We start from the raw sequence: 19,608 nt of genomic DNA, 5'->3' as shown, positions 1-19,608 counted from the left end.
CAATTCCCACTCACAGCACACAGGAGAAGTGACCATCTGCTTCTCCACTCCACCTCTTCTCTCTCTTTTTCTCTGTCTCTTACTTTCCTGCAGCTATGGCTTGAATGGTTCAAGCCAACTGGCCACAGGTGCTGAGAATGGCTCCATGGCCTCGCCTCAAGCTCTAAAATAGCTGAGTTGCCAAGCAACAGAGCAACAGCCCCAGATGGACAGAGCATCACCTGGTAAGGGGCTTGCCAGGTGGATCCCGGTTGAAGTGCAGGCAGGAGTCTGTCACTCTGCCTCCCTGCCTCTCACTTAATAAATAAATAAATAAATAAATAAATAAATAAATAAATAAATAAGAAGATGGTCGTGTGAAGTCACAGATACACAAGGAGAAGGCCATGTGAAGACGGATGACTGGAGTGATACATCTACAAGTCAGCGAATGTATATGACCACCAGAGGCTCAGAGAGATACAAGGTACAGATTTTTTCTCAGAAGAGCTATGCCGCCAATACCTTGATTTCAGACTTCTACCCTGTAGAACTCTCCGACCAATACATTCCCATTGTTTTAAGCTGCCCGGAGGATGGTACTTTGTTGTAGAAGCCCTCACAAACTATCACAGAGACCAACCCAGAGTCACAGACTGAGGCATTCTCAGCACTGTTTGGAGACTTGGTGAAATCTGGTCCCTGAATAGTGTAGCTTGGCTGGAAGACAGTATGAATGAGTCCCATTTATGTCGCTGACTGTGGAGGGCCGTTTATACTTTCTGACCTCTCCAGTCAGACTGAACTAGGAACCAGCACATGTTTTGCACTCAGGAAGTCCATGCTGAGGGATTAATCTGGACATAGAGCTGGTCGGACTACCCTCACCTGCTGTCCAAAGCAAGGGAAGGTTGGTGCTGGGGTTGGGGGAGGAGTATTTGCAGATATTAAACCATTCCCAAGGTTTTGTGTGAGACCAGAGCCTAGGTTTGAAAATTTCACTTGGCAAATGTCCACAACAGCCTGGTCTTCAGATCTTGGATGTTCTGATGGACTTAAAATTGCAACTGTTCCCGAAAGATTTCTACAAATTCTCCCAAACTTAATGGACTGACTTGTCATTCAAAGAGAGTACCCAATTTCTCCGCTGTAGAATTCCAAGCAGAGGCAACCTATTCACAGGCCTTCCCTGAAGGCACCTGTGAAATGCAAATCATCGGGCCTTGCCACAGAAATCGCTCTGCAAGGGGAACAGGTGAACCACATGAAGCTACAATGGATCCTTTCTGGAGCAGTGATGATGCTCACAGCCCTGGCTCTCTGACAGCCTTTCATTATAATCCAGATGCCGCCAGGGCAAGATTAGTGTGGGAGGCCCCGTGGCGGAGGGTCTGTGCTGGAACTTAGCAGCTCCGAATGAAACGCGCACTTGTCTCAGCTGCTCCTCCGGGGGGCTGACAGACACACAGGTGGACCTGTGGCTGAAGGTGAGGCTGCCTTGTGGTGGCTGGTTTAAGGAGCCAGAACCTGAGGATGTCCTTATGAGACTTGAAATGCAGGATGCACTTGCTGGCTGCCACGTGCTATGTCTTTGGAGATGGAAACGCTTAACCAATTTCATTCAAGATCATCTCTATTTTCCAAAGGGACAGAATTTATTATTTGAATTATTCAGGGGAGGTTTTATTCACCAGTACCGAGATAGGAGATATGTCAACTAAATTATAATTATGTTTCTCTAAAGATATCCACTGTGATTCCTTTTTTTTTTTTTTTTTAACTTGCAAGGAGAAGTCAGACTGTGTATTCATGGAGAGCCAACTTCAATATTCTAAGTGGCAAAATGAAAAATTAATTTTCTTCAAATACATTACTGAATAGTTAACTACATCTCAGTAAGCTATTTGTTTAATATACCGGAGTCCTCTTCAAAGAGCCTATGATTTATTCTCATCTTTGCCAAGAGAAACTTTCAAAAGCATCAGCCCAAGGGCAGGAAACAGGAGTTCTGGGCGCCAGCCCTGCCACTAATAAGCTGTTTCACCTCGAGCAAGTGCCCGCCACTCTCTGGGCCCAGCAGGCTGATGAAGGCTCCCGGGGTCCTCCCCACTACTGCTCTGCAGCTGCCCACCGACGTCAGCCTCCCCGATGTGTGACTGCTCACTGCTATTTATCTGCCTAATAAGGAACAGGAGGAGAAGTCAAGCATGGGAAGAAACATTTCTGCACCAAAGTAGTCCTTCCTTTGATTCCTCCTGCCGACTCTTGCTTCCCCTGCCCCGTCCCTAGGAAACTGAGGATGCCTCCCTCATCCTGCTCAGGGCTCCCTCTCTTTGCCTAAAGGCATGGAGTCTCCCCAGGATAAAGGCCCAACATAAATCTTCACTGGACCATTTTGAATTGATTTTTGTGCAGGGGGACAAACTGTAGTCAAGTTTCATTCTTTTGCATGTGGCTTTCCAATGTTCTCAGCACCATTTATTAAAGAGGCTTTCTTTTCTCCATTGTGTGTTTTTGGCTCCTTTGTCGAAGATGATGTGTCCATATGAATGCGGTTTTATTTCTGAGCTCCCAGTTCTGTTCCATTGGTCTGTGTGTCTATCTTTCTATTAAAATTAATTTTCTAAAAAAAAAAATAATCTTCGCTGTCCCATCTCTCTTTGTTCACATGTTCCTCTGTATGCTGCTGCTTGGGCCTCTGGGTCAGCACTCGCCTTACCTGCTCTTCAGAAAGGTCATTTGACACTTGGTACCCAGGATTTGATCCCCATTGTGGCTGAAAGGCTGTGTACCCGGTAATAGAGAAAGTGTCCTCCGGGAGAGCAGACAGGGGCTTGGCAGAGCATGGCTGCTCTTCATTCGTGCAGTCAAAGTTCATCAAGATCCTGCCGCATACCTGAGGATACAGAAGTGGTCTTTGCCCTCATGATCCCAGAGTCAAGGACTGGCCTGACCAAAGGGATAGTCACTAGCCATGAGTGTCTCTCACGCACTTGAAAGAAGGCGAGTCTGAACTGAGATGCACTGAGTGTAACATCATACACAACGGATTGCGAAGACTTAGTAAAAAAAACACAGTAAATTATCTTAATGATGTTTAATATTGATTACAGGTGTACCTAATTTTGTTGTGCTTCTCTTTATCGCGCTTCTCAGATATTGTGTTTTTTACAAATTGAACATTTGTGGCAACCCTGCATCAAGCAAATCTATCCATTTTTCCAACTGCACTTGCTCACTTCATGTTCTGTGTCACATTTTGGCAATTCTCACAATAAAGTATTTCAAAAAATTTTTTATTATTATATTTTTATGATAATCTGCATTAGCGATCTTTGATGTTGCTATTATAATTGTTTTGGAGGCCATAAACCATGCTTATATAGAATGGCAAACTTAATTGATAAATGCTGTATGTGTTCTGACTGCCCCACTGACCAGCCATTCCTCCATCTCTCTCTCTCTCTTCTTGGCCTCCCTATATCCTGAAACACAACAGTATTTAAATTAGGCCAACTGATAATCCTACAGTGGCCTCTACGTGTTCAAGTGAAAGGAAGAGTTGCACATCTCTCACTTAAATCAGAAGCTAGAAATGATAAGCTTTGTGAGGAAAGCATGTAAAAAGCCAAGATACACCAAAAGCTGGGCCTCTTGCATCATCAGTGAGCCAAGTTGTGAATGCAAAGGAGAAGTTATTGAAGGGAATGAAAAGTACTACTCCAGGGAACACACTAATGATAAGAAAGTATAACAGTCTTATTGCTGATACGGAGAAAGTTTTTAGTGGTCTGGAAAGAAGATCAAACTAGCCACAACACTCCCTTAAGCTACACTTTCTTCATTTCTATGAAGGCTGAAAGAGGTGAAGAAGCTGAAGAATAAAAACTTGAAGCTCACATAGGTTGGTTTCAGGAAAGAAGCCACATCCATAACATCAGAGTATAAGGTGAAGCAGTGAGTGCTGATATAGAAGCTGCAGCAAACTATCCAAGTGATCTAGCCAAGGTAATTAATGCAAGTAGCTACACTAAATAGATTTCCAATGTAGATGAAAAAATCCTTATATTGGAAGAAGGTGCCATCTAGAATTTTCATACTTAGAGAGGTGAAATCGATGCCTGGCTTCAAAGCTTCAAAGAACAGGCTCATTCTCTTGTCAGGGGCTAATGCAACTGGTGACTTTAAGTTGCAGCCAATGCTCAGTTAGCACTCTGAAAATCTTAGGACCCTTAGGAATTATGCTAAATTTACTCCACCTGTGCTCTATGCATGGAAACCAAGGCCTGGATGACAGCACATCAGTTTACAACATGGTTTACTGGATATTTTATGCCCACTGTTGAGACTTACTGCTCAGAAAAAAGAGATTCCATTCAAAATATTACTGCTTATTGACAATGTACCTTGTCACCCAAGAGCTCTGATGGAGATATATAGTCAGATTAATGTTCTCATACCTGATAACACAATGTCTATTCTGCAGCCCATAAATCAAGGAACAATTTTTATTTTCAAGTTGTATTATTTAAAACTACATTTTGAAGGCAATAGCTGCCATAGATAGTGATTCCTTTGGTAGATCTGGGCAAAGTACATTGAGAGCCTTCTGGAAAGAAATCACTATTCTAAATGCCATTAAGAACATTTGTGCCTGTCTGATGGTGGTATAGTGGGTAGAGTGTTGACAGGGACACTGAGGTCCCAGGTTCGAAACCTTGAGGTTGCTGGCTTGAGTGCAGGCTTGCCAGCTTGAGCACAAGTCACTGGCTTGAGAATGGGGTAACTGGCTAAGCTGCAGCTCCCCTGTCAAAACGCATATGAGAAACAATCAATGAACAACTAAAATGATGCAACTATGAGTTGATGTTTCTCATCTCCCTTCCTCTCTCTCACTTAAAAAAAAATGTGTTCATAAGAAGAGGTTAAAATATCAACATTAACAGAATTTTGGAAGAAGTTGATTCCAACTATTACAGATGATTTTTGGAGGTTGAAGACTTCAGCAGATGTGGTGGAAATAGCAAGAGAACCAGAATTAGAAGGGGAGCCTGAAGATGCAACTGAATTGCTGCAATCTCATGATCAAATTTTAATGGTTAAGGAGTTGCTTCTTATGGATAAGATTGCAATGGGATCCACTCCTGATGAAAATGCTGTGAAGATTGCTGAAATGACAAGAAAGGATTTAGAATATTATATAGACTTAGTTGATAAAGCACCAGCAGGGTTTGAGAAGATTGACTCCAATTTTGAAAGAAGCTCTACTGTAGATAAAATGCTATCAAACAGCGTCACATGCTATGGGGAAATCGTTTGTGAAAGGAAGAGTCAATCAATACAGCACACTTCCTCGTCATTTTACTTTAAGAAATTGCCATAGCAACCCCATTCTTCAGTGACCATCATGATCCGTCAGCAGGGTTCAACATTAAGGCAAAAACAAAATTATGACCCGTGAAGGCTCAGATGATGGTTACTGTTTTTTAGCAATAAAATATTTTTTCATAAGACATGTACATTGTTTAGACATAATGCTACTGTACACTTAAGGCTATAGTATAGTATAAACATAACATTTATGTGTCCTGAGAAACCAAAAATTTGTGACTTTTTAAAAATATATATTTATTTTATTGATATTAGAGAGAGGAAGGTGGAGAAAGAGAGAGACAGGAACATCAAACTGCACCTGTATGTGCCCTGACCAGGGATTGAACTGGCAACCTCTGTGCTTTGGGACAGTGCTCTAATCCACCAATCTATCCAGCCAGGGCTTTATGTGACTTTCTTTATTGCAATATTCACTTTATTGCGGTGGTCTGCAACTGAACCATTGTTATCTCCGAGGTTGCCTGTACAGGTCAAAATGATGAATAGATATATTGGATTAAATAAAGTACAGTGTGTCCGTAAAGTCATGGTGCACTTTTGACTGGTCACAGGAAAGCAACAAAAGACAATAGAAATGTGAAATCTGCACCAAATAAAAGGAAAACTCTCCCAGTTTCATACCTATTTAGTGCAGTTCGAAGTGGGCTCACGCACAGATTTTTTAGGGCTCCTAGGTAGCTATCCCGTATAGCCTCTACAGACTCATCACTGACTGATGGCCTACCAGAACGGGGTTTCTCCACCAAACTGCCAGTTTCCTTCAAATGCTTATCCCACCGAGTCATGTTATTCCTATGTGGTGGCGCTTCATTATAAACGCGCCAATATTCACGTTGCACTTTGGTTACGGATTCGAGTTTAGCGAGCCACAGAACACACTGAACTTTCCTCTGTACCGTCCACATCTCCACTGGCATGGCCATGAGCTGCTCTGCTGTATACACGGTGTTACGTCATCATCTGCACATGCGCACATGCTGCCACATCATCCTACAGAAACTGGGAGGGTTTTTCTTTCATTTGGTGCAGATTTCTCATTTCTATTGTCTTTTGTTGCTTTCCTGTGACCGGTCAAAAGTGAACCATGAATTTACGGACACACTGTATATTATTAGTAAGTTAATATCACTTAAAAAATTTTTTTTAGCCTGACCAGGTGGTGACGCAGTAGATAGAGCATCGGACTGGGATGCAGAGTACCCAGGTTCGGGGCCCTGAGGTCACCAGCTTGAGCGCGGGCTCATCTGGTTTGAGCAAGAAGCCCACTAGCTTGAACCCAAGGTCGCTGGCTCCAGCAAGGGGTTACTCAGTCTGCTGAAGGCCTGCAGTCAAGGCACATATGAGAAAGCAATCAATGAACAACTAAGGTGTTGCAATGCGCAATGAAAAACTAATGATTGATGCTTCTCATCTCTCTTCATTCCTGTCTGTCTGTCCCTGTCTATCCCTCTCTCTGACTCACTCTCTGTCTCTGTAAAAAATAAAAAAAATAAAAATTTTTTTAAACATGATTATTAGGAAATGTATTTGTGAGTGCTGTGAGGGACTTAGGAAAGTGGGATGGTAGCAGATGGTGCAGGCTGGCGTAGAAGTAGCCCAGATCATGTGGTGGGGAGAGGCACAGCACAAGCTGGTTGGGCATGCCCTGGGCTGAATGGGGGAGGACAGAAAGCTTATGCCAAGAGCAATGTAAATAATTCAGGGTGATATGAGGTAGGCAATATACCATTACTAATGCCTATATTTTTTGAGCTCTCCACCATGTCAGGCACTATCCTAAGTGTTGTACATGTGCTAGCTCAGTTAATCCTCACAACCCCATGAGGTGGTTACTGTTATCATTTCCATTTTGTAGAGGAAGGAACTGAAGCTCAGAAAGGGGATATGATCACATAGCCAGGAAGTAGACAAATGAAAATTTGAACCCGGGACACCTGGCCCCAGAGTCTCTGTGTTGAACTATAGCGCCTCTCTAGGGTCAAGCTGAGAGGTGAGCACTTTGTGGGGATCCCCACAGATTTGGGGCAGCACAGAGCCCAGTCTAATCTAGGGACAGGGAGTTAGGGGTGCACCTGGGACTATACAAGGAGCAGCAGGGCTGGGAGAAGAGCAGAGGCCGACACTTCCCCAGCATCTGCTCTGTCAGGTCCTCTCAGACCCACCAGATCCCTTAGGTCTCCCAGATCACAAGCTCTCCCCAGCCTTCTGTGTTCTAGCGATCAGGCCGTTGGCTGCGTGGTTCCTCCGCCCTGAGCGTTCTTACCCCATCGGCCCATTCTCCTGCCTCCTCTCATTCTCCATCACTTCCTGACCTCCAGAAGCCGGTCACCTCCCAATTATGGGTTCGTGTGTACCTCTCCTTCACAGTATTTCTTTCAGATACGATGTTACATTTATTTATGTGAGCTTTTTTTATTTTCTGTCTATTCCCTTAGGGAAGGAGCTGCATCTACTTTTGGCTCACTCTTCATACTCAATACCTACAATAATTCCTGACCTATAATTGCTATCAGTAAATATCCATTGGATAAATAAATCTCCTGGCAACATAGGTGTTCTAACCAGTCTGAACATGAAGAGACTGGCACTCAGCCAGTTTAAGAAACTGGCCCCAGGTCCTAGTCCAGCGAAGAAAGCAGAGCTGAAATGTCCTCTGAGCAGATTCATTTCACAACCACTGCCTCTTTGTGGGAATGGAAGGAGGTGCCAATACCCCGGGATGGACATTGAAGCCAGAGGCCAGTGCCCTTCCCTAGCCAGGGTCTCATCAGGCCTCACCCCTATCTGATGATCTTCACCCTATGAGGTTCTCATCCCTTATCCAGAACCCTCCATGTCTGGTGGGCCTTTTCCACCCTTCCTCTTGGACTGCCAGCCTGGTGAGGTTGCCAGAACTCCAGGCACTTAGCACAGATACGACCTTACCTCCAGGGCCATGCTGCAGTTTTCCATGCTGAACCCTCATCCCCCCCCCTTTCGTAGAGGACCCGTTTCCGGTGTTGCTGGCTCTCACTGGAATCATTCATTAACTCGGCCAGTCAGCCGTTCAGTCTGTGAGAGCTGATTACTGAGTTGGCTATCATATTCCTTACACTGCGCCCTGAGAAGCTCACAGACTTTTGTAGGAGGGGGTAGCACCGACAGGTGGGACTTTAGCCACCTCAACCTCACCTCAAGGGGCAGAGGTTCTCAAACTTAGCCTTTCAGAACCATCTGGAGGCCCTGTTGGACAGAAGGCTCCTGGGCCCTCCTCCATAGTCGCTGATTCAGAGAGTCTGAAGTAGAACTTGAGAATTTGCATTTCTAAATTCCTAAGTGTCTTAATCAGCTCAGGCTGCTCTAACAAAATATTAGAGACTGGGTGGTTTAAACAACAGACGTTTATTTTCCCACAGTTCTGGAGGCCGGGTGGTTTAAGATCAAGGTGCCGGCTGACTCAGTTCCTGGTGAGAGCTCTCTTCCTGGCTGACAGAGGCTGCTTTTCATGAGAGAGAGAGAGAGAGAGAGAGAGAGAGAGAGAGAGAGAGAAAGAGAGAGAGAGAGAGGGAGAGAGAGAGAGAGAGAGAGAGAGAAAGAGAGAGAGAGAGAGAGAGGAGAGAGGGAGAGAGAGAGGGAAAACTAGTTTGTCTTCTTCTTCTTATAAGGGCACTGATCCCATATCATGGGCCTTCACCCTCATGACTTTATCTAAACCTAATTATTTCCTAAAGGCCTCATCTCCAAATACCATCATACTGGGGGCTGAGGCTTCAATATATGAATTTGTAGGGGACAAGGGGTTGCAATCATTCAATCTGTGTAATAGCAGGTGATGCTGGTGTTCCTGGTTCAGGAACCACACTCTGAGAATGCTAGTCCAAGGAGTCCAGCTAAGAGAAACCTGTGTAACTCTGATAGATGAGCTTTCCCAAACGTTGTGGCCCTATCCACCTTTGTTCATGGTACATCTGCAGGAAATGTTGGACAAAACTCCAGTTGGGAAAGAATCCTGAGAGGGTCTGATGAGAACACTTTCCCAAGTGATAGTAGTGAGGGGTCTCGTCTCTCCTGGACAGCCTGTTCTTCTACCTTACTTCCAAGGGGGACAGAACACAATTTCCACTTCCCTGAGAGAAGATTTTATGCCCCAACTTCTTTTTTTTTTTTTTTTTTTTTTTTTTTACAGAGACAGAGAGTGAGTCAGAGAGAGGGATAGACAGGGACAGACAGACAGGAATAGAGAGATGAGAAGCATCAATCATTAGTTTTTCATTACGTGTTGCGACACCTTAGTGTTCATTGATTGCTTTCTCATAGGTGCCTTGACCGCGGGCCTTCAGCAGACTGAGTAACCCCTTGCTGGAGCCAGCGACCTTGGGTCCAAGCTGATGAGCTTTTGCTCAAACCAGATGAGCCCGCGCTCAAGCTGGCGATCTCGGGGTGTCGAACCTGGGTTCTCTGCATCCCAGTCTGACACTCTATCCACTGCGCCACTGCCTGGTCAGGCTGCCCCAACTTCTAACTCCTGTTTTTATCACCATCAGCCTACCTGCATCGGCTTTGTAGAATTTTCAGATCAGCCCTCGCCTGAGCAAGGGAAGCTTTGACTTGAATGAGAGACTACTCAAAGTGCATTTTTTAATACATGAAAATGAAACCATCGGTAAAAGCTGGAAGTTGAGGAATCTTCCCAGGGTGTCATCAAAGGGTGGAGAAGAGAGAGCTGGTTGACTCAGTTTAAAGGCAGTAGTGGGAAAGAATAAACCAGCTGGCCCAGGAAGCTGATTTCATAGGCAAAAATCATAGCGTGGTGCCAGGTTCCAGGCATATCCTCAGTGCATATAATAGAGGTGTGTTCTCAGTCCCCATGGATGGGTTTAAATCCTGGGTGCTAGTAATTCTTGCACAAATTGCACAGATTTCAAGGATAGCTTCCCAAGACTGTTTTGGGGATTTGCCCAAATATTGCTCAACCACGTTGCAGATGGGGGTGATCTCTTTGACACAGGCTACCGTTCACGTTTCCTCCTCCCTGTGCTCTGCTGCCCAGAGTCAGCAGCTACTTTTTGACAGACGGCACGGTGGGTACTATCTGAGATGTCATAATCACCTTCCACTGAAAGTAACAATGTACTTCTCCCCACCAGTTTGGAAGTGCAGGCCACCTCATGGGAAGATCTTAAATAAATGTGCAAATAAAAGTGGCATCTTAGCTTTGGCATAAAGTTTATCTTGGCACTAACCAAAACCTCATCTTTCTAATGATCCAAAACAATGGCTGGAGGCCAGAAGGTCTTGCAAGTTTGCTCTGAGAACCTGATTTGCATGGTCTCAATCCTCCAATAGCTCTCTACTTCCAGAAACTGTTAGGGTTAAATTAGCCCCTGTAAAATTCAAACTCCCTTCACCCAACTTCTTCCCTGGGCTAAAAAACGAACATTTTTATCTTCCACTCTAAGGTTGTACTTAATTTTCTTGCTATTCTCTCCCCTAAAAGCTGCCTGGCCTTCACTTTGAAAAGAAGCAGAAAGTTTACCTTTGCAAAAATGTCTGGGAAAGCTTGCATTGGGGAAGAACCTGACCATTAGGGGAGTTTAAATCACAATAGTTGTTTGTGAAAGCCTAGCCACAGACTCAGCCCCCAGCTGTTCCTGGAGACTGACCTCTGGGCTATCTTCACAGTTTACCAAGGACATCAAGCCTGTGCTACATCAAAGAACTTGTGTCTATGCAGCAGAATTCCCCTCCTTTAATCAGTAAGCAAAGCCACAAAAACCTTAATGTGCTAATCTGAGTTTACCCAGGTGCACACAGCCCATGCCAGCAAATGCTTGTAACAACCCCTATATCTACCACTCACTCCTGCAACTCAGGGCTGATACCCTTTTTGCTGCTGGTCTCAACCCACTTGTATGCTTGCATCCAGGCTTTTTTTCTGAAGTGAGAGGTAGGGAGGCAGAGAGACAGACTCCTGCATGCTCCAGACTGGGATCCACCTGGCATGCCCACTAGGGGGCGATCTGCCCATCTGAGACGTTGCTCCATTGTGGCCGAAGCCATTCTAGTGCCTGAGGCGGAGGCCATGGAGCCACCCTCAGTGCCCGGGCCAACTTTGGAACCTTGATTGTGGTATAGGAAGAGAGAGCTAGAGAGAAAGGGGAGGGGAATAATGAAGAAGCAGATGAGTGCTTCTCCTGTGTGCCCTAGGTGGGAATTGAACCCAGGACTTCCACACGCCGGGCCGACACTCTACCACTTAGCCAACAGACCAGGGCCCAGGAATTTTTAAAATAAAATTTCTTTTTGGAATATACTAGCCTTGTGTTTTCGGTTTGTCCTGCGGTTTCTGCCTTTCAGGAACAAAATTCAGTTTTGGCCTATCCTTCAAGTAAATCCTGTGGGACAGGGGCTTACATACCTCTATGTGTCCACTGTCATCTGAATCTCACACGCGATAAGGCTGTTGAAGTAAAGAATGGCTTTCTAGCACGCAAGGCACTAACATGCAGTCCCACAATCCTTCGTGGGCATACAAGGTCTCAGACGCCCAACCCACCTCTCTGTACCACCCACATTGACAGGATGTTTGCTGGAATGTCTTCCTCTGCCAGCCATAGAATCTATACCCTTAACTGCTTTATCCAGTTGTTCATTTTGCTATAATATGATATAATCTATCTCCCAATTCCTCAGTTCTGATTTCAGCTTTCCAGTCTATGTTTAACCTATCCATCTATTTCTGTCTTTTATTTCTGGAATTTTTATTTCATTCCGTTTCAGACCTGCCTTCCCCTCTTCTCTTTCGAACTACTCCATTTTCTGTGGTGCCTGGAATATGAGTTGGATCGTTTGTTTTGTCTGTTTGCTCTCACACATGCAATGAGTCGTTTCCTCTTTGTTTCGGACATGTTTGTAAAGCTTATCTCCAACAGGAATTGATCTGCTCAGGCCTGTTGTGGGGACATGTCTAGGGAGAGCTTTTGAGTATATTTTTGCCAGGATTCCTACCTAACGACTACACAGACACGTTTTTAAGGTATTCCTGTATTCTGGATTTCCACACATGTGGGCTGGTGCCGTTGGACCCAGTACACGGATCCGTGTTCTAGACTGCTTGGCTGGCTTCCTTCCCGCATTCCTAGCTCAGTGGCAGCGGCTGTGCCCTGTGTTCAGGCTTTCCTTGCACGGAGGACCCGAGTCTCCAGTCGTCATTCTCATGGGCTTTGAAATCACCACTGAGTAGGATGAGCCACCGTCTCTCAAGCAGCCACTGTTTCAACTCTCAGATGCAGCTTACGTTTTTGTTTGTTTGTTTGTTTGTTTGTTTCAGAGACAGAGAGAGAGAGGGACAGACAGACAGGAATGGAGAGAGATGAGAAGCATCAATTATCAGTTTCTCATTGTGACACCTTAGTTGTTCATTGATTGCTTTCTCACATGTGCCTTGACCGCGGGCCTTCAGCAGACCGAGTAACCCCTTGCTCGAGCCAGAGATCTCAGGTCCAAGCTTTTGCTCAAACCAGATGAGCCTGTGTTCAAGCTGGCGACCTCGGGGTCTCAAACCTGGGTCCTCGGCATCCCAGCCCGATGCTCTATCCACTGCGCCACTGCCTGGTCAGGCACAGCAGCTTAGGTTTTTTACTTTTGTTTGTTTTTTATATCTAAAGAGTTCTCTTAGTTTTGTTTTATTTTATTTTATTGTTGTTATGTTTTATCCAGCATCTCAATGTCTTCAGAAAAGGAAAGATATGTTTCCATATCTGTTCAGGCTGAAAGTATGTGCTAAGTGTTGTGTATGGTTTATTTTACCTTGACTGACACAATCACCCTACGGAATAGAGATAATTAATAGCCTCACTTTACAGGTGAAGGGGCCAAGAATTAGGAAGATTCAATTAGTTTCCCAAAGTCCAGAATGTGATTCCCCAGAAATTGCTAAAGCAGGTGTGGCACTGAGTCCATCACCCACCGGCTTGGGCTGCATGGGTCCCTCTGGCTCCCCCTTTACTGCCCGCCCTGTCTGTGCCATTCTGTCGCTGCCTCCACCCCGTGGCAACTGGTCCTGAGCAGGCTGCTTGCTCCATCCGACCCACACTCGTACCAAAGCTTTCCCACCATCCCCTGCTGTATGTGGGCCCCTCTCCCGGATCCAGTGTTTTCCACCTTTCAGTGGCCTGTGTCAGGCTCACTTTCTCACCCTTACCCCTCTCTGGTATATGTTCTAAGTTCCGAGTAGAAGTGAGGGGGGAGAGGTGAGAACGGACAAGAGAAACATCGCCAGAATGTTGCAGTACATTGGCTAGAAGGAGAGAGAGTTGGGAGGTCGGGAGCAATGCCCTGTGTCCTGGCTGGGACGACAGACAGACTGGGTGAGGAGGCGTTTGCTGAGGGGGGGCACAGGACAGGGAGCAGGTGAGTGTGGGACACAGAGGTTCAGCTCAGTTTTGGACCCAGTGAGTTTGAAGTGCCTGCAGAACATCACCTGGGGCCACTCGGGGACAACCTGACATGCCAGTTCGTCCCTCCGAGGCCAGCCGTGCCGAGGATCCGCCTCTGGCATGAGTATGTGAGGCCCAGCCACTGGCTGTATGTGAAATGGAAAGACACCCAGGGCGTGTGTGTTAAATCTGCTCCCTATAAACGCCTTGAGATTAGGAACCATGTCATTCCCTTCCCTTTGTTTTCTAAAGGTGCCTAAGACAAAACGGGCCCTCCTGCTTTATAAGGTTGCAGCAAGGATGAAGTAGTGTAAGGAATCTGAAAAACTATTTCAAGGTGGAGAAACGCGTTCCGAGATTAACTGTTATTGTGACGACCTTCTCCCCCTCCCGCGCAGACCTCCTCCCCCTCCTGCCAGAGCTGCCCAGCTTTCTGTGGCCTGCAGAACGAGAAGCCTCCTCCGGGGGCCTCACTTCCACCTCTGTCCTCACGGTCACCTCCCACTCCCCCCTCCCCTCTCCCACACCGGCCTGCTCCCTCCAGGCTCTGTGTCTCTGCCCCCTCCAGGCTCTGTGTCTCTGTCCTCACTTCCACCTCTGTCCTCGCAGTCACCTCCCACTCCTCCCTCCCCTCTCCCACACCTGCCCGCTCCCTCCAGGCTCTGTGTCTCTGCCCTCACTTCCACCTCTGTCCTCGTGGTCACCTCCCACTCCCCCCTCCCCTCTCCCACACCGGCCTGCTCCCTCCAGGCTCTGTGTCTCTGCCCCCTCCAGGCTCTGTGTCTCTGTCCTCACTTCCACCTCTGTCCTCGCAGTCACCTCCCACTCCTCCCTCCCCTCTCCCACACCTGCCCGCTCCCTCCAGGCTCTGTGTCTCTGCCCTCACTTCCACCTCTGTCCTCATGGTCACCTCCCACTCCTCCCTCCCCTCTCCCACACCGGCCTGCTCCCTCCAGGCTCTGTGTCTCTGCCCTCACTTCCACCTCTGTCCTCATGGTCACCTCCCACTCCTCCCTCCCCTCTCCCACACCGGCCTGCTCCCTCCAGGCTCTGTGTCTCTGCCCCCTCCAGGCTCTGTGTCTCTGCCCTCACTTCCACCTCTGTCCTCATGGTCACCTCCCACTCCTCCCTCCCCTCTCCCACACCGGCCGCTCCCTCCAGGCTCTGTGTCTCTGCCCCTAGCCTCCTCCCTGCACGAGGAGACGCCACCTCCTCCACGGGGTTGACCTGGCTCCTCGCAAAGTCGCGTAGGCCTGAGTAATAAGAAGGGTTTTGTCAGTTCCGTGAGTGAACTGGATGCGCTGTAGAGGCAAGGGCTTCCTTTCCTTCACACAGCAGGATACACCTTCAGTCAATGTCTGCAGAAGTGAGTGAGTGAGCGAATCTGCACATGCCCCAAACCTAGTACTCTTTTTTTGGCAATGAGAAAGAGAGATGAATGCTTAAAGGAATAAGCAGTGTCTGCTCCATTTACCTTGAATATTTTCCTTGCTGTCGATTTCTTATGAAATCTTAACCGTTCTCCCATATCCATCCTGAGGAACACCTCCGCCCAGCCAGAAGTCATCTCTCCCCTCGCTGGGATCACACAGTGCTGTACGCCTAGTCCGAAACTCTTACCTCGGTTCCCATTACATGTGAGTCTTTTGTGTTCTGGGTAACATTAGACTGAAGCTCTTAAAGGCAAAGCACATGTCTGAGGAGCACCACATTGCATGGAGCCCCTCGCACACGCCCTAGCATACAGTAGCTGGGAGATAAATGCATCTCACCTTGAATAGCTGCATTCAAAAGTACCCGGTTTGGCCATGGCCGGTTTGCTCAGTGGTAGAGCGTCGGTCTGGCGTGCGGGGACCCGGGTTCGATTCCTGGCCAGGGCACATAGGAGAAGCGCCCATTTGCTTCTCCACCCCCCCCTCCTTCCTCTCTGTCTCTCTCTTCCCCTCCCGCAGCCAAGGCTCCATTGGAGCAAAGATGGCCCGGGCGCTGGGGATGGCTCCTTGGCCTCTGCCCCAGGCACTAGAGTGGCTCTGGTCCCGGCAGAGCGATGCCCCGGAGGGGCAGAGCATCGCCCCCTGGGGGGCAGAGCATTGCCCCTGGTGGGCGTGCCAGGTGGATCCCGGTTGGGCGCATGTGGGAGTCTGTCTGACTGTCTCTCCCCGTTTCCAGCTTCAGAAAAATACAAAAAAAAAAAAAAGTACCTGGTTTACTGGGAAAACCAACTCAGAACTTCCAATGTATCATTTAAAGGACATTTGGGCCAACCCATCAACCACCCGGGCTTCTCCTCCCTTCACTAGGGTGGTTACCCTGGCTCCTGACTCACCCTGGAGTATCAGCCTACTCCCAGCTCAGATCTCCTTTGACATGGTCACTACTGCAATTCCTCAACATCTGTCCCTGCGTGTCTGTCCTCTGGCTCACTCACCAGCTAAGTAGCAGCTGTAGCCGTGCACCTCAGGAAGGCACCTGCAGGTTTTCACAGATCAGGGTGTCTGTGGTCCAGCTGAGGGTTTGGGCATCAGAGGATGGCAATTGGACATGTGTATGGCTACATTCTCTGGTGATTCACAATTAGAAATTAAAATTCTTCTCTCCACCCAGGCAAGGCCGCTTTGCCTAATCCCCTCCCTTCCTGATTGAGCTGTGCATTGACACATTTATTTTTGCTTCCTCCTGGCTTAATCATTTTTCAACTACAGTTTGTCCCTGCAGTCTCACAGAGGTCAATGCGGGCTTCCTCTTGATCATAGATCCACATTTATGAAACCCTAATTAGGCATTTCCTTAGCTGCCTTCATAGATTCCTTGCCACCAGAAGTCTGCAGGCAAAAGCCTAGTCTGAGCTAAAAGTTTGTTTGGATGCGCAATTAGAAGCTAACTGGAGAAGTTTCCAATCATTCACACCTCTGAGTCTTAGCTCCCACTGCCCTATTCCCAGAAGCCCCTTCCCTTTTGACCTTGGATACAATATATCTTGCCATCTTTTGTGACCCACATTAAAATGAGATAAAATGTATCCTCTTCCAAATTGCCAGGATTTTATATTTTTATAATGCTTCTTGTGGTAAAGGTACAATGCAGAAGCACTCCCAAGCTCTACGGGCAGGAGTGGAAATTGGCACAACCCATTGTAGGGGGGAAAAAATGACAATATACGCCAAGAGCCTTCAAAATACCCCAACCTTTGACCCTGTAATTCCACTTCCAGGAATTTTTCCCGTGGATATAATCAGAAATGCAGACCACTATTTATGCACAAAGAAATTCATTCCAGCATCATTTACAATTGCAGGTACCTTTGAATACCTGATAATCAGAGAATATTTAAGTATATTACAGTATATCCATATTATACAGCCATCTAAAATGAAGTTGGTGAAGGCATTTTACTGCTGATGTTAAGTGAAACCAGAAAGCTTTCAAATATATCGACAGTGTCAACCATATAGACCAGCAGTTCTCAACCTGTGGGTCGCGACCCCAGTGGGGTCACCTAAAGCCATCGGAAAATACATAATGCATATCAGGTATTTATATCCCGAATCATAACTGTAGCAAAATTACAGTTACGAAGTAGCCACCAAAATTATTTTTTGGTTTGGGGTCACCGCAACATGAGGAACTGTATTACGGGGTCACGGCATTAGAAAGGTTGAGAACCACTGATATACCTTTCCCAGCTGTTGTTTCACAGGATGTTTACAGGAATGCTGTAAATATTATAGAAAAGGTCCGTTTTCCAGCAAGGTTGGAAAGGCACACATGTTGAGGCTGCTGGGAGTCTTGGATATGCTGATGAAATGAGAAATCCATGAAAATGAGGTTTGGGGTACAAGGTGCACTGCTTTTATTCAGGCCAACACAGGGGCTGGGACTGCTGTTCCCACTTCAGAAGAGCTGGTGGGGAAGGAGGGGAGAATGCCTAGGAAAGATTGTAATATGGAGAGGGGTCACTGCTCCTGTTGAGCTCTGTAATTATTTTACATCTTCCTTGGAATTTTTTGCACTGTCCTACAAAGATGTTGTAAGTTTTATGCGAGAAAGCGAGTGAAGGGGTCATCCTCCACCTGCTCCAGCAGACTAGGAGTGCTGGAGAGGCACTGTCACGTGGATTGACATGGCCGTCATGCTCCATGAGTGGCCGCTGTGAGGGCGGTGATGGTGGCCAGGATGGGGGAGACCCCCAGGACTGCCTGGTTGACTCTCATGCATGGCCTCCATTTCAGTGGGCGTGGGGTGGGGTCAGGGTCCCTCTGTACTCTGAGGCTGACCAGAGGTTCTTGATGCCTCAGACATTTTCCACAGGATGTGATTGCAAACCTGGCTACTGATTGCACACCTTAGGTCCAAGGTACACTGGACCTCCTTGGATTGGATGCTTCCTCATTCAACTACCTTCCTTGTTCCTCAGTCTTCCATCCGCCCTTGACTCTCTGTCTCCAGGTCTTCCTTTGTGCCACTTCTGCACTCCTGGGTCAGGCCCACCCCGTCACACAGCCCAGCCTGTGAGCTGGGCACCCGCCCAGCATCTAGTCCCAGTGTCAGGAAGAGGGGAGTGCAAGTTGGGCGGGGCCTCTGGTGAGGTGTGACAGGCACTGGGCTGTATACACTCAGTGGAGTAGCAAGAGGTTTTAGAGACCTCTGCCTGGACCCCTTCTGCTTATCTTCCAGGGGCCCCTAAAATATTCAGCAGGCTTTACCAGGTTAATGAGCTTCAAAAAAAGGAGCAATTTTCTGAGACATGAGACAGGACAATATAAAAAGAACATTAAGGAAAAAATTCTTATTGCAAAATGAAAGGGAAAAGATCATTTAGCATCACTGTTGGTGTTATCTATTCATGAGAAACAGCGCATTTAATCCATCGTGGGATGTAGGGAGGGCTTTGATGCATTCACCTTGGGGTCACCTTCATGCAGAATGCATCTGTCTCTGCTGCCACAGATGGCAGGGGCCGTGGAGACAAGAGGGTACAGATGAGAGACATTTCCGAGGTAGACTCCATGGGGTGCAGGGGGATTACAGGGAGAGTGAGTGTGGAGGAGAGCCAGTCTAACGTGACTCCCAAGGCACTCAGGGGATTGGAGGGAGGGGAGCATCCTTTTCAGCTTTTCTTTCTTTCAAGCTTCTTATCTCCCTTCCCAAGACATCCCAGCCTTGATTTCTGCTTTGGAACATACTGTGGGGGTTCAGTCCTCTGAGGTCAGGAATGGTAACTCCCTCTCAGCTTCCAATGTCCCTACCTATCTATTAGGGTTACGTTTTGGTTCCCAGATCTAAGACCACACGTCTCAGGTACAAAAGGTCATAAGGGGACGCGTGTAGAAGAGTGTTCTGTCACAGGTCCAGGCACGAGGCCCTATCTGTGGTTCTGCTCTGCCTCCCCAAGCACTCCGAGGCAGGACAAGGCTGAGTCCTCTCAGAAAGACTCTCTCTCAGAGCTGATTTTGCTTGAGTCGAGCAGAGCCTGAGATGACCACAGTCCTCAGGCACGCCTGATGCAGAGACAGACTGAGGGCTTCTGTCCTCCGGCATCTCACCCTCTTCCTCTTCCCACACCCATTGCCTTTTCTCTTATTCTTTTTCTTTTTTCTACTTTTCTTTATTTTACAGAGACAGAGAGAGAGAGTCAGAGAGAGGGATAGATAGGGACAGACAGACAGGAACAGAGAGAGATGAGAAGCATCAATCATCAGTTTTTTGTTGCGACACTTTAGTTGTTCATTGATTGCATTCTCATATGTGCCTTGACCAGGGGGCTACAGTAGACTGAGTAACCCCTTGCTTGAGCCAGCGACCTTGGGTCCAAGCTGGT

At 47.1% G+C, this 19,608-nt stretch overlaps 1 protein-coding gene across 2 annotated transcripts in view; it reads left to right on the top strand.

The window, feature by feature from the left end:
• The window catches only part of CLSTN2 (calsyntenin 2), a 662,061-nt gene that overhangs the window by 595,721 nt on the left and 46,732 nt on the right, over positions 1 to 19,608 (top strand). The gene's annotated exons all lie outside the window — the stretch shown is intronic.

Source organism: Saccopteryx bilineata, chromosome 10, assembly GCF_036850765.1.
Source record: "Saccopteryx bilineata isolate mSacBil1 chromosome 10, mSacBil1_pri_phased_curated, whole genome shotgun sequence".
NCBI lineage: Eukaryota > Metazoa > Chordata > Mammalia > Chiroptera > Emballonuridae > Saccopteryx > Saccopteryx bilineata.
This window is presented reverse-complemented; position numbering and strand designations above follow the sequence as displayed.